At 47.2% G+C, this 15000-nt stretch overlaps 1 protein-coding gene across 2 annotated transcripts in view; it reads right to left on the bottom strand.

Moving 5' to 3' along the window:
- Positions 1 to 12634: 12634 nt before the first annotated feature.
- The window catches only part of ablim2 (actin binding LIM protein family, member 2), a 73087-nt gene continuing 70721 nt past the window's right edge, over positions 12635 to 15000 (bottom strand). For both annotated transcript variants that reach the window (XM_072458557.1, XM_072458558.1), the window contains one exon: positions 12635 to 15000. This exon is cut by the window's right edge. The gene's annotated coding sequence lies outside the window, so the exon portion shown is untranslated.

A 15000-nucleotide genomic window follows, 5' to 3' on the forward strand; every position in this document is an offset into this window, starting at 1 on the left:
TAAAATTACAAATGTATAAATTACTATATGAAAATAGTTCATTTGATTTCAATCTGGAACCACTGGAGCTGCATCTTCTGCAGGAGAAATGGACTCCTTTTTCCTCTGTGTCCCCCACTCTTCTCCAGGCCATATTAGTTAGTATATAGTTCTGTATTTATATATTATTTTTATATATAGTTATTTATTTTTCTATTTTTCCACAAAATAAATTACATTTTATATTACAAAACGTGTGTCCTGTATACATGCAACTTTTTCATAAAATACTGGGTAGTTTGTGGGAAAATCAGTGGCTAGATAGAAAATCGGTATCGGAAAAATCGGTTTTGGCAGGTCAGACCTCCTTAAAAACAGGAAATCGGTATGGCCAAGAATTTTGGAATCGGTGCATCTCTATTTAAAATATCTTACACATAATAAATACACAAAAGGTTTGTTGCTGTACAACAATAAAACTAAACTGATCAAACCTAAGAAATATTGATGAACTTTACTGGTAACAAATTTGTAGTTGAAATACAAAAAACACTACTTAATTCAAACTTAAGCCTACAAATGCTTTTTTAGAGGTCGATACAAAGGGATTTGGAAATGTAGATACGATTGTCTGATTTCTATGATTTCTTGATGTGCCTATGAAGTTGTGGCACTTGTACCGTCACAATCTAAGATAAAACATAACTTATTATGCATTGTTTTGGACTGGTAAAAGGTATGTCCAGAGGTGAGAGGAGCTGATGGTCGTCTGGCACTGAACGAACATGAACCTGTCTCTTTGAGCTCGAACCAGCTCGCACATGCACCGACAGGCTCCGGGAAAGCAGAGCGAGAGCAAGACAATACATGCTCTACTCCTAAGCACTTGATTTACTGTATTATTAGACTGACACAGGTGCTGAGTACAGTGCAATGACATCCAGTCTCAGCACAAACCGTGTGTTTCACAAGTGTATTCTGATGTTTACATGCGGTCTGAGAGAAGAATACTCATATCCCTGTGTCCGAGGGTCCGAAGTGACGTCACACATTCGTTGCTACTGCCATCTTGAGGACGAAAGCCGCATGCTCACTGTGGGCTGGGCCGACAAAAAGTCTCGAAACAAAGGATTCCTCTTCTGTAACATCCTCAAAGAACCATTTTGTCCAGAAATGTATAACTGTGGTCAGGAGGGACCAGTGGACTTACAGAAATCACTCCAGACTGAGGCTGAGCTGTTTGTTTCAGGTCGTTAGCAGCTGGCTAATGCTAGTTTTAAATGTTATTCCATGGCTAATAAACATTAGTCTACTTGCAGACAGTTGTAAGGAGCCTAATTTCCAGCTGTTTGGGTGTTATATTTTAGGATCACACACAAAGTCTGTGCTCTTGAAGGCTTTAAGGGCTTGTCTGGTGCAGAGGACTTGTGGACGAGCAGATGGAAACGTCCACAAAAGTTTGTTGTGGCACGTTGTCTCTGCCTTTAAGTGTCAGTCACTCGCCGCTGTAGATAAGGATCAAAACCCAGAACTTCTGTCTTCTTCAAGTATCAACCGGTTTCATTTTTTTTAAAATGATTTTTTGCCCCATAGGCTTTATTAGACAGGACAGCTGAGCGTGAAATGGGGGCTGCACATGGAGCCTGGCATAAGTGCTGCTGCTTTAACCACTCGGCCACTCGACATCCCCACTTCTCATTTTCCATTTTGTGCACTGTTTATTGTGACTATCTGACAGCGGAGAGGCAACAGCATGTAGTGACGTCTTGAAAATGGCGGTGACAACAAATAAGTCACGTGACTGAAACCCATGAAAACAAGCGGAATCTGAATTTTCTGGATAATTAGAGCGGTAACCAGGGCAACTATGGCGCAGATATGGGAGGGAGCAGGACAAAAGTACACGATACAATCAAATAAGAGTGTGAGAATAAAAAGCGCAGTCACCGCTTCAAGTCATTTTTAACAGTGGAAAAACACAGATGCCTCAGACATGAGCTTATGTGAACACTGGCTGTATTGTTCAGTGGACGGCTTTAATGTTTTATGAGATAACATAATACAAATAAAAACGCCCTGGTCCAGGTTTGAGTCATTTCTGGAAATGAGCTGCTCCTGTCTGGACACTATCAGAATACTGCATTTACATGGACAGATAACACCAGGATACTTTTAAAAATGGGCTGTTCGAGCACACGTAAACGCACTCAAGTCAAGCTAAACAGTCAGAGTGTGAGTGTGAGCAGTTTGAAATACTCTGGCACAATCTTGGATGCCTAAACCCAACTCCTAAATAGGGTTGGACCTGATGCATTTCACTAAAACTGTTGCTTCTATGGTTTTATATTGTCCTTAAGTACATTTTATTTGTATAGCACCTTTCACAGACAGAAGTCACAAAGTGCTTCACAAAACACAGAATAAAACAATAAAAACTTACAGTGAGCAATACATATACAACAATATACAGTCAATATACAACAATATAAAGCAAATGCAATTAAAATGCTTGTTGTGCTGGTGAGCTCTAGATCCAAATAGAATAAACAAAGTATAATCTCTGTGTTTGCACTGACAGATGACACAGGTCAATCTTACTGCGATACATAAAACAGCATTTTAATTTGATAAAAAGCTTCTTATTAAAAATGACCTCAAGTTCACTCATGCTTTTCTCTCACACTGTAAAGTCCATCTCTGAGGTTCACGTTGGTTCTGTTCTCGGTTTGTAACGTTTCCAAGCTACAAAGAGCATTCGATCCTTTGAATCATACACAACTTGTCTGGGTCGCCTGGACTCTTCTTACTCACCTCAGGCACGTTTGACTGTTCTCAAATCTGAAGCTACAGTTGAACACTTATATCTAATGCATTTCCTTTCAAAAATTCTCATTCGATTCAGAAGGAAATCTACAACTTATTCTGTTTCCTCTGTAACATTTAGTCAATTTTTTGCTTTTACTTCGACACAAACGGACCATGTGTTTTTCTCGTTTAGAAATCTTTGTAAAGAATGATAAAGTATGTAGTCTTGACATAATATAACAATAATAACTATCTTTGTATATTTGTAAATGCTATAACTCTTTTCTCAAATTAAATCTTACCAAAACCCAAATATTAAAACGCAGATGTCATTTCTTTTGGTCAAAAAGAGTGGATTTCTATAAGGATTCTACAGCTGCTTTGTTTTAATAGCCCGGACTTTCAAATGCCTTCACCGCCGTCTGCCACATTATGTTTGTGAATCATTGTAAATAACACTCAAAATCCATATGCAACCGATCAGCGCCGGACGCCGGAGTTATTGAACTGTTAAGCTTCATAAAGCTTTGCAGTCTGACGAGCCAATTAGTCCGTCTGACACTGTGGAGTCAGTTATTATGCTCATAATAACGGGCTGTGGTCAGTTCATTAAATATGAGGAAGTAAGTACACAATAGAAGAGGTGGATTTGTTGTTCGTGAGTCATGTTGTGAGTGAGTGACCTGCAGGCGAACATCTGGAGCAGAGACAGGAGAGGTTCAGACAGAGAGCCCGGGCGAGGAGGGACGAGGAGGGGTGAGGAGGTGTGAGGAGGGGCGAGGAGGGACGAGGAGGGGCGAGGAGGTGTGAGGAGGGGCGAGGAGGGACGAGGAGGGGCGAGGAGGGACGAGGAGGGGTGAGGAGGGGCGAGGAGGGGTGAGGAGGGGTGAGGAGGGACGAGGAGGGGCGAGGAGGGACGAGGAGGGGTGAGGAGGGGTGAGGAGGGGTGAGGAGGGACGAGGAGGGGCGAGGAGGGACGAGGAGGGGTGAGGAGGGGCGAGGAGGGACGAAGAGGGGCGAGAAGGGGCGAGGAGGGGCGAGGAGGGGCGAGGAGGGGCGAGGAGGGGCGAGGAGGGGTGAGGAGGTGTGAGGAGGGGTGAGGAGGGGCGAGGAGGGACGAGGAGGGGTGAGGAGGGGCGAGGAAGGGTGAGGAGGTGTGAGGAGGGGTGAGGAGGGATGAGGAGGGGTGAGGAGGGGCGAGGAGGGACGAGGAGGGGCGAGGAGGGACGAGGAGGGGTGAGGAGGGGCGAGGAGGGGCGAGGAGGGGTGAGGAGGGGCGAGGAGGGGTGAGGAGGGGTGAGGAGGGACGAGGAGGGGCGAGGAGGGACGAGGAGGGGTGAGGAGGGGTGAGGAGGGACGAGGAGGGGCGAGGAGGGACGAGGAGGGGTGAGGAGGGGCGAGGAGGGACGAAGAGGGGCGAGAAGGGGCGAGGAGGGGCGAGGAGGGGCGAGGAGGGGCGAGGAGGGGCGAGGAGGGGTGAGGAGGTGTGAGGAGGGGTGAGGAGGGGCGAGGAGGGACGAGGAGGGGTGAGGAGGGGCGAGGAAGGGTGAGGAGGTGTGAGGAGGGGTGAGGAGGGATGAGGAGGGGTGAGGAGGGGCGAGGAGGGACGAGGAGGGGCGAGGAGGGACGAGGAGGGGTGAGGAGGGGTGAGGAGGGGCGAGGAGGGACAAGGAGGGGTGAGGAGGGGCGAGGAGGGGCGAGGAGGGGCGAGGAGGTGTGAGGAGGGGTGAGGAGGGATGAGGAGGGGTGAGGAGGGGCGAGGAGGGGCGAGGAGGGGTGAGGAGGGGTGAGGAGGTGTGAGGAGGGGCGAGGAGGGGTGAGGAGGGATGAGGAGGGGTGAGGAGGGGCGAGGAGGGACGAGGAGGGGCGAGGAGGGACGAGGAGGGGTGAGGAGGGGTGAGGAGGGGCGAGGAGGGACGAGGAGGGGTGAGGAGGGGCGAGGAGGGGCGAGGAGGGGTGAGGAGGTGTGAGGAGGGGTGAGGAGGGATGAGGAGGGGTGAGGAGGGGCGAGGAGGGGCGAGGAGGGGTGAGGAGGTGTGAGGAGGGGCGAGGAGGGGTGAGGAGGGATGAGGAGGGGTGAGGAGGGGCGAGGAGGGACGAGGAGGGGCGAGGAGGGACGAGGAGGGGTGAGGAGGGGCGAGGAGGGACGAGGAGGGGTGAGGAGGGGCGAGGAGGGGCGAGGAGGGGTGAGGAGGTGTGAGGAGGGGTGAGGAGGGATGAGGAGGGGTGAGGAGGGGCGAGGAGGGGCGAGGAGGGGCGAGGAGGGGTGAGGAGGGGTGAGGAGGGGTGAGGAGGGGCGAGGAGGGACGAGGAGGGGTGAGGAGGGGCGAGGAGGGGTGAGGAGGTGTGAGGAGGGGTGAGGAGGGATGAGGAGGGGTGAGGAGGGGTGAGGAGGGATGAGGAGGGGTGAGGAGGGGCGAGGAGGGACGAGGAGGGGCGAGGAGGGACGAGGAGGGGTGAGGAGGGGTGAGGAGGGGCGAGGAGGGACGAGGAGGGGTGAGGAGGGGCGAGGAGGGGCGAGGAGGTGTGAGGAGGTGTGAGGAGGGGTGAGGAGGGATGAGGAGGGGTGAGGAGGGGCGAGGAGGGGCGAGGAGGGGTGAGGAGGTGTGAGGAGGGGTGAGGAGGGATGAGGAGGGGTGAGGAGGGGCGAGGAGGGACGAGGAGGGACGAGGAGGGGTGAGGAGGGGCGAGGAGGGACGAGGAGGGGTGAGGAGGGGCGAGGAGGGGCGAGGAGGGGTGAGGAGGTGTGAGGAGGGGTGAGGAGGGATGAGGAGGGGTGAGGAGGGGCGAGGAGGGGCGAGGAGGGGCGAGGAGGGGCGAGGAGGGGTGAGGAGGGGTGAGGAGGTGTGAGGAGGGGTGAGGAGGGACGAGGAGGGGCGAGGAGGGGTGAGGAGGTGTGAGGAGGGGCGAGGAGGGACGAGGAGGGGTGAGGAGGGGCGAGGAGGTGTGAGGAGGGGTGAGGACGGACGAGGAGGGGCGAGGAGGGGCGAGGAGGGGCGAGGAGGGGTGAGGAGGGGTGAGGAGGGACGAGGAGGGGCGAGGAGGGACTAGGAGGGGTGAGGAGGGGTGAGGAGGGACGAGGAGGTGTGAGGAGGGGTGAGGAGGTCTGAGAAGGTGTGAGGAGGTGTGAGAAGGTGTGAGGAGGTGTGAGGAGGTGTGAGGAGGTGTGAGAAGGTGTGAGGAGGTGTGAGGAGGTGTGAGGAGGTGTGAGGAGGTGTGAGGAGGTGTGAGGAGGTGTGAGAAGGTGTGAGGAGGTGTGAGGAGGTGTGAGGAGGTGTGAGAAGGTGTGAGGAGGTGTGAGGAGGTGTGAGGAGGTGTGAGGAGGTGTGAGAAGGTGTGAGGAGGTGTGAGGAGGTGTGAGGAGGTGTGAGGAGGTGTGAGAAGGTGTGAGGAGGTGTGAGGAGGTGTGAGGAGGTGTGAGAAGGTGTGAGGAGGTGTGAGAAGGTGTGAGGAGGTCTGAGAAGGTGTGAGGAGGTGTGAGGAGGTGTGAGAAGGTGTGAGGAGGTCTGAGAAGGTGTGAGGAGGTGTGAGAAGGTGTGAGGAGGTGTGAAGAGGTGTGAGGAGGTGTGAGAAGGTGTGAGGAGGTGTGAGGAGGTGTGAGAAGGTGTGAGGAGGTGTGAGGAGGTGTGAGGAGGTGTGAGGAGGTATGAGGAGGTGTGAGAAGGTGTGAGGAGGTGTGAGGAGGTGTGAGGAGGTGTGAGGAGGTGTGAGGAGGTGTGAGGAGGGGTGAGGAGGGGTGAGGAGGTGTGAGAAGGTGTGATGAGGTGTGAGGAGGTGTGAGGAGGGGCGAGGAGGTGTGAGGAGGTGTGAGGAGGTGTGAGGAGGGGTGAGGAGGTGTGAGGAGGTGTGAGGAGGTGTGAGGAGGTGTGAGGAGGTGTGAGGAGGTGTGAGGAGGGGTGAGGAGGTGTGAGGAGGTGTGAGAAGGTGTGATGAGGTGTGAGGAGGTGTGAGGAGGTGTGAGGAGGTGTGAGAAGGTGTGAGGAGGTGTGAGGAGGTGTGAGGAGGTGTGAGGAGGTGTGAGGAGGTGTGAGGAGGGGTGAGGAGGGGTGAGGAGGTGTGAGAAGGTGTGATGAGGTGTGAGGAGGTGTGAGGAGGGGCGAGGAGGTGTGAGGAGGTGTGAGGAGGTGTGAGGAGGGGTGAGGAGGTGTGAGGAGGTGTGAGGAGGTGTGAGGAGGTGTGAGGAGGGGTGAGGAGGTGTGAGGAGGTGTGAGAAGGTGTGATGAGGTGTGAGGAGGGGCGAGGAGGATGACACTATATTTACATGATATAATGTCACATAAAACAGTGTTAGTTTGGAGCTCGGCCACAGTCCAGCCGTGTGACTCCTCCTCCTCCTGTGATGACTCCTCCTCCTCCTGTGATGACTCCTCCTCCTCCTGTGATGACTCCTCCTCCTCCTGTGATGACTCCTCCTCTTCCTGTGATGACTCCTCCTCCTCCTGTGATGACTCCTCCTCTTCCTGTGATGACTCCTCCTCCTCCTGTGATGACTCCTCCTCCTCCTGTGATGACTCCTCCTCCTCCTCCTGTGATGACTCCTCCTCCTCCTGTGATGACTCCTCCTCCTCCTCCTGTGATGACTCCTCCTCCTCGTGTGATGACTCCTCCTCCTCCTGTGACTCCTCCTCCTCGTGTGATGACTCCTCCTCCTCATCGTGTGATGACTCCTCCTCCTCGTCTGATGACTCCTCCTCCTGTGATGACTCCTCCTCCTCCTGTGATGACTCCTCCTCCTCCTGTGATGACTCCTCCTCCTCCTGTGACTCCTCCTCCTCGTGTGATGACTCCTCCTCCTCCTCGTGTGACTCCTCCTCCTCGTGTGACTCCTCCTCCTCCTGTGATGACTCCTCCTCCTCCTCCTCGTGTGATGACTCCTCCTCCTCCTCGTGTGATGACTCCTCCTCCTCGTCTGATGACTCCTCCTCCTGTGATGACTCCTCCTCCTCCTGTGATGACTCCTCCTCCTCCTGTGATGACTCCTCCTCCTCCTGTGACTCCTCCTCCTCGTGTGATGACTCCTCCTCCTCCTCCTCGTGTGACTCCTCCTCCTCGTGTGACTCCTCCTCCTCCTGTGATGACTCCTCCTCCTCCTCCTCGTGTGATGACTCCTCCTCCTCCTCGTGTGATGACTCCTCCTCCTCCTCGTGTGATGACTCCTCCTCCTCCTCGTGTGATGACTCCTCCTCCTCGTGTGATGACTCCTCCTCGTGTGATGACTCCTCCTCCTCGTCTGATGACTCCTCCTCCTGTGATGACTCCTCCTCCTCCTGTGATGACTCCTCCTCCTCGTGTGATGACTCCTCCTCCTCCTGTGACTCCTCCTCCTCGTGTGATGACTCCTCCTCCTCCTCGTGTGACTCCTCCTCCTCGTGTGACTCCTCCTCCTCCTCCTCGTGTGATGACTCCTCCTCCTCCTCGTGTGATGACTCCTCCTCCTCCTGTGACTCCTCCTCCTCGTGTGCATTCTTCCTCTCTGACCGAGCCTTCTCTCATATGAAATATCCTCCTCTGCTTCACTGCCACTAATGGTGTATCACATAACAGATCTGTGCGTTTCCATGGTTCCTCGTGTACACAATACACTCCCTGCTCTGGGCCCATATGTCCAAAAGTGACGTAAGGAGCGTGACCGATATTATTGACAGTGAGTAAGAATGGGGCCAGCTGTTCAATGCTCTTTTCACTTTGAAACGGCAAAAGCGTGTGTGAAAGTCAAAGCTGTCATATTTAGATCCTCCACATTAACAGGATGTAGCTGTGAAAAGCAGGATGTTCTTGTTCTTGTCCGTGTTTACAGGGAAACAGTCGTGTGTCCGGGTCAACAGGACGAGTTCACATTGTTGCCTAAAAGTGGCTGTGGTCAGACGGAGCGGACCAGGGAAATAACACGCCCCGGGCACAAATACTTGGACAGAGGTGAAAGGGGCAGAGCAGGAACAATAGAAAGAACTACATGTACAGTAGAGAAGCAGCATTGTTAATACTTTGCTATGCTTTGTTATTTTAGAGGATATTGGATTTGCTGTTTGTAATAAAGAACTATCCTTTCCTTTGTGGATCAATAACGTCTGAGATGGCAATAACTCATTTCATTGATTAGTTGTCATGGACTGATCCTCCTTCGCTGTGTGAAGGAGTCATTCCTTCTGCTGACTCTACAAACAGCAGTGTCAGCCCTGAACATCTTCATGTGCAATACTCTAATACTGTCCATAAGCTGCACTATCCATTATCATAGACATATATAATATTATAATACATTTAAGTCACTTTAACCGCTCTTTACATGGAATTCATTCTGTCCATAAGCTGCACTGTACACAACATGGTCATAACCACTTACTGTACATAAGGGTTTTTACCTTCAGAGTGTGTAGTTATTTGTCTTGTTTTTCATTGCATGTTTCTATTCTCCTCCTGTTCTTGAACTGTGTGTTGCAACACTGGCATTTCCCCACTGTGGGACGTATAAAGGTTCTCTTATATTATCTTAAACACGTGGATGATGCACACATAATGAAGATAAGTGTGTTATCTTAACTTCGGGAGCAGGACCACGCCCCTTCCTGCGGCTACACTACTGAATCATCCACATCACATACACCCCTGTTCGTGATTTTCGTGCCCCTCCCTCCCACCCTCTTTTAAATTGTTCTAATTATTCTAATTTATCTCATAGATGGGGGTATCGAGGCCCGGGAGCCTTCAGCCCTCATCGCAAGAAGCCCCACAACAGCATCAACTTCTGTACATTTGTGTTCTGCCAATAAACACTTTGCATCGTATCTGGGGTTGTGGTACTTGCTAGTGAATACCTATTATATACACAAGTACACCAACAGGTAGATATCCATGTGTCTATGTTTCCAATTTGTTTTCAATAATATCACCACATTTGGTTGGAGGAGTGGGAAGAATAAAACATATGAACTCTCACCCTTGTGTGCATTCTTTAAAGTATTATCTCACTGAGCTCGCCGGTGGTGCAATAAAGCCTTTAGCCAGGAAATATAAGAAAGAAAAAAGGGAATACAACTTCACAATCAAGTAGTTTAATTTGACCTTTAGCTTAACATTCAGAACAGTTCAATTGTGCAGGTTATTATGTTGCTTTTGTGTTCTAAATAATGAAATGAATGCTGGTTCGTCTTTGGATGTTTACATTCAAACTGAGATTAATGAGGCATTGCCAAATATTTTCATTCCATTTGACTATAAAACTATGTATCTGGGACATAAAACTCCTGCTAGGGATGGATACTTATGGAATGTACTTTTGGCAACAGGAAAGTGTATGAAATGGAACAGATCACAATCACAACCTAAAAATGGGACACAACTGACTCAACAGACTATACCGACATCATTTTACTGTATTTTTATTTTTGTGCCAGGCTTTTTATAGTTCTATTTCCTTTTAAAAAACAATAGTAACAAAAGAAAAAGGCACATTTTTACAGACACAATAAACTGATAAAGTACAGAGATATGTTAAAAGCCATTATCACTGTATTCAGTCACTACCAATGTGAACGCTACTTCCTCTTGGCACTTCCTGTCCCGTCGTTAATATTTAATCCAAACTAGAGCATAATCTGTTTGCCTTTTGTGGCAGAGTAATTGGATTTGGCTCACATGAGAGACCCCCTCTGTGCACAGTCTGGTGTGTTAGAATAAAGAGAGGAGGCGGGGCTACAGGATCAGCTGATGCCCTCACTGTGCGACAACTGTCACTCCAGAATGCCATTATCACATATTTGTCTTATGGTGAATATAATTGTTCAGTCAATCAAGCTAAAAATAATCAGTTTGTACATTAATAAAAAAACATTTTTGCAACATATTTAAATTTTCATCGCAGTACAAAACTCTTGAATAATGTTGTTTCCCTAAATATTGTGGGCAAAAAATATATAAACATGGGAAATAAATAGAATGCAAACAATAATTATAGTCAGTCATTTAACAAAAAAATTTAAAAACTGATCATTTGCATTATTACATCATTATTTAACAGCTATAGACTGGAATTTAACGCACATTGACAGCATGAGAAGAAAAACATATAGTTACAATAGGCTATAAGACAAGCAAATAAAACTGATATGTCACCATAACAAGCTGCATTTGCATGTTTTTATTTTTTTAAAGTGGCTATATGACATTTTTGGGTCTGACGCGATCGAAGCCTACATTTTTAAGCCCTCACGTTTCAGCTTTAAGGTAAAGCTGACTAAAAATACAACTTTGAGTCAACTAATGACGAGGAAACACTGTTGTTGTTTCTGCATGATATGTCCCCTTTAAAATAGGCTAAATACACGTCATGCACGATGTGGTAAAATGTAAATACAGGGTTATTAACAGACAGCTTAGACCCGTCCTGCAGGTCATCAGGCTGAATATTGACAGAGCTCTGGACTCCCAGCTGTCTCTCCTGGCCCCTCCTCCCGCTGCTGATGCTGATGCTGGGGGCCCGGGGCAGTCTGTGTCCGCCTGGGGCCCAGCAGCAGCAGCCCGGAGCCCCGCACACTGCCCCACCCTCCGGACACACAATGAATCAGTCCCCCCCCTCCTCCTCCCACACAGTCCCATCTCCGTCTCCTCCATCTCATCCAGGCTCCAGCGGGACATGGCTCTTTGTATCCCACTAACAGCCAAGCACCAAAATAAGGCTGTTATAGTAGCTTCAAAAGTAGCGCATGCATTTTGAGTTCTGATATTTTATGAAGTATTATTAAGCAAAGGGACAAAACATACTGCATGGAAATGAAATGCAATCAACGGTTTAAGCTACTGTGAAATAGCACAATTCTATTTACAAGGCAAAAAATAGGACAAAATTGCAATAAAGTGGAATAATAGGATAAAAATGTTTTGCAAACGTTGCACAAGTGCTGCCATGCTTCAGACAGCACGTGTTATGTGTGGCTTGATATACGCCTTTTCTCTATTAAATAATACAAATCAAGCATACGTTCATAAAATACTAACTTGAAAATGTCATGAATGAAAGTAGTCGGGAAAAGAGAATTAGAATTTAAAATAGGAGACTTACCTTTGTCGCTCACGTCCTTTTCCATGATAAAAAGTGTGGTTTAGAGGAAGAAAGGCGACAATAGAGAGGCGAGGCGTGCGTCACAGTCACGCAGCGTGAAGGACAGCTGTGAGGGCCAATCAGAAGCTACAATCAGGAAGGCGGAGCTTACGTTCTAACAGCGGGTACAAGTGAAGCAGTGATTGGAGAACAAGGTTTGGGAGAAGAAAATAAAAAATGAATACAATTTTTAAAAAAGAGAGAAAAAACATTACACTTGGTGGTAATTATGATGAAAAAAATAAATAAACCTTTCAAAGCATTTTCATCTGTTTTGACCTGGCAATCCGAGCTGGTTTGGACTGAAAAAGTCCATCAGTCAATCAGACGAGAATGTTTGATATTTTACCTTCGAATTTTTTTTGGAAAATAAATTCCTGCCCCCACATTTCATTAGCCTCAAAGCAAAAAATCAAGTTTATGTCATGAGGCCGTAGATTTGCATCATGCTGTCTTCACATAATACCACATCCTTACATCCACCAACCTGAAGATCAGAGGTTCAATTCCTCAGACACAAGTTCCGTCGTGTCCTTGGGCAAGGTCACTGGACCCACCTAACCTGTATTAATCTGTGTGCATGAGTGAGTGAGTGAGTGATTGGTGGTGGTCGGAGGGGGGCGCTCACAGACCGCCAGTCTGCCCCTGGGCAGCTGTGGCTACAGCTGTAGCTGTAGTAGTAGGGTGGAGTGAATGAATAATGGCAACAACAATAATTGGCAAAACAAAAAAAGTAAAATGACCAAAGTAACATTATGTTTTGAATAAAGCACTTTATTAGCAGATGATATTAGAAAGAAGACAACAGTTAGTGTGTTACTTACAGGTGCAAAAATCCCATTGGACACAACTCAAAATCAATCCCTCATCACTCTTTTGACACTACATTTTCAAGGCTTAAAAAACTCCCTTCCTTGAAATTGCATTTAAATAAATATCTAAAAACAAGCTCGCTGGCCTGTGCTGCCAGCCTGTATGTCAACTAAAGCAAACACATTGATGATAAAATGCTTCATACAATTCTTAATACGAGGTGATTGGGAACCTCTTTTTACCATCTTCATGCACGTCCGAAGAGTTATTGTCTTGTATACAGACAAATACATATGTCCATGTTCACATATATACGTTATATGTTAATTTGATCATCGAGGAAAATCTAAGCAGCGTTTTCAACCGACACAGAAGATTTGATATATTTTCAAGTCAAGCAACATGTTAAGTGCTGTTTGCAGGTCTGGAAAGCTTAACAAAATCCATAGATGAGCCATATCTTAAAGTCAAAAATAGCTTACAAAAATAATTTCTTGATGTTTGTTTGGTTTTTTGACATCTGCGCTGATAATGCAGGGTTAAACTGCCATGTTCTGACCCTTGTTCAAGCCTGCTGAAGATACGAGAGGCGGTAAAATCGGTTTGTAAAACTAGTGACGAAAAATAAAACTAAATGTGGAGACAGAAATTGATACTGCCTTTGGCAAATGCATGCTTACACAGCAAAAAGAAATGTCTAAATGAGTAGAAATGACTTGAATTATTATGAATCATCCTGGGTTAGGGTTTCCCTGTAGCTGATGTTGAACCACGATCGAACATGGCTCAGTTTGAACACTTAGCCCCTCCCACTTGAACCATAACAGAGGAACAGCTCTGTGAGTGTCACATGCTCTTGTTTCCATATGGTTCTCATACAAAATGCATTATTTAATTAAATTATGCCTTTTTTTTCCTTTTAGAAATTATGTGAAATCTAATTTCCTCTCACAAATAGCATCTAATTTGAAGCTCATCTCTAAAACACAAGGTAAAGGGTCTTTAAGTCATTTTGAAAGTTTTTTTTTATATGGATGTAGCTAGATTATTTGAATTGTTTTAAGCATTGAAAATGACTTTCAATATATGCTCATTTCAAGCTAATATATTTGCCAATTAGGGATGAAAAATGCACTTCCTGGAAGATTCAAAAATGTCATAAACCAATTTAAAGTGACATATTATGCATTTTTGTGGCTTAAATTGACTTTTAAAAGACTTTAGACTTCATGTGAAAGCTATGCTATTAGCGCCATGCACTGGTTATGAAGCCAACGAGACTGAAGAGAAGGTCTGGTGATGGTTTAAGACCTTAAAAACACCAAAGTCCCGATTATACCCGTGACACAAACTGTCAACGGAAACGGAGTGATTTGTGAGCGCTCAGAGAAGACAACCTTGTAAACAGGAGGAAATAAGCGTGACACTAAATACAACTCCAGGTAACATTGTTAAAAGCTCAAAAAAGTCAATTTTGCATAACATGTGTCCTTTAAATAATGAATATCAGACGAGCAGTTCAATCTATATCCAGAATAATATTTTGAATTCATGTCATTTGAACCACCTTTTTTTGCAGTGTAGTGAACATAAAGTGAAAAAGGGTCATACACATAATAAAAAGACAACAAAACTAGGACAGTGGATAGAAACAAGAAGTAAGGTAGAGTAGAAGTCCATAAACAGTTTACAGCGGACTGGAAGAGTAAGAAAAAGCCTTTTGGCTGCGATATCCAGTGGAAGAAGATACAGATTGTGGCGAGGAGCAGAGCGGAGACACAGGCCATGCAAGCAGAGCTCCTCTTGATCCAGAGTAACAGCACTGGCAGCAAAGAGGAGAGGACTTTCCCCAAACATGTGATTAGAAACTGACACATAGATTGAATTGACGTTGGATTGTACACAGATGCAGGCTGAAGAGCGTATGGCACATAGACAACATACAAAAACATTTACAATGCTAAATAACAATGGTTGGCTAATAACTTGAAAGGACTTGCTTCAGTCTTAAAAACAATGGTTTCGCAAAAGCTTTTTATAGAGTTGGACGGAACCCAATTTTGGCACGCTAACGGGTTGAAATTCCGCAACAGACAAACAAACAATAAATTAATCAGATAAAATGCAGAAATATAGTTGTTGCAGGCCTACTATTTGGTGTAGTATGGCCTCTATGATTTGAAAAGGCACAAAACATGATCATGTATTGCAATTTTAGCTGTACAGGACAGTAAGGCTAGGCTATAGTCAAGTATATGAAGCTATAAACATGCAGAGGCTGTTTAACTCCAGGCAAAATCACAGTA

Source organism: Eucyclogobius newberryi, unplaced genomic scaffold (genome assembly GCF_026437365.1).
Source record: "Eucyclogobius newberryi isolate DKJ021-1_F unplaced genomic scaffold, fEucNew1.0.hap1 SCAF_22, whole genome shotgun sequence".
NCBI lineage: Eukaryota > Metazoa > Chordata > Actinopteri > Gobiiformes > Gobiidae > Eucyclogobius > Eucyclogobius newberryi.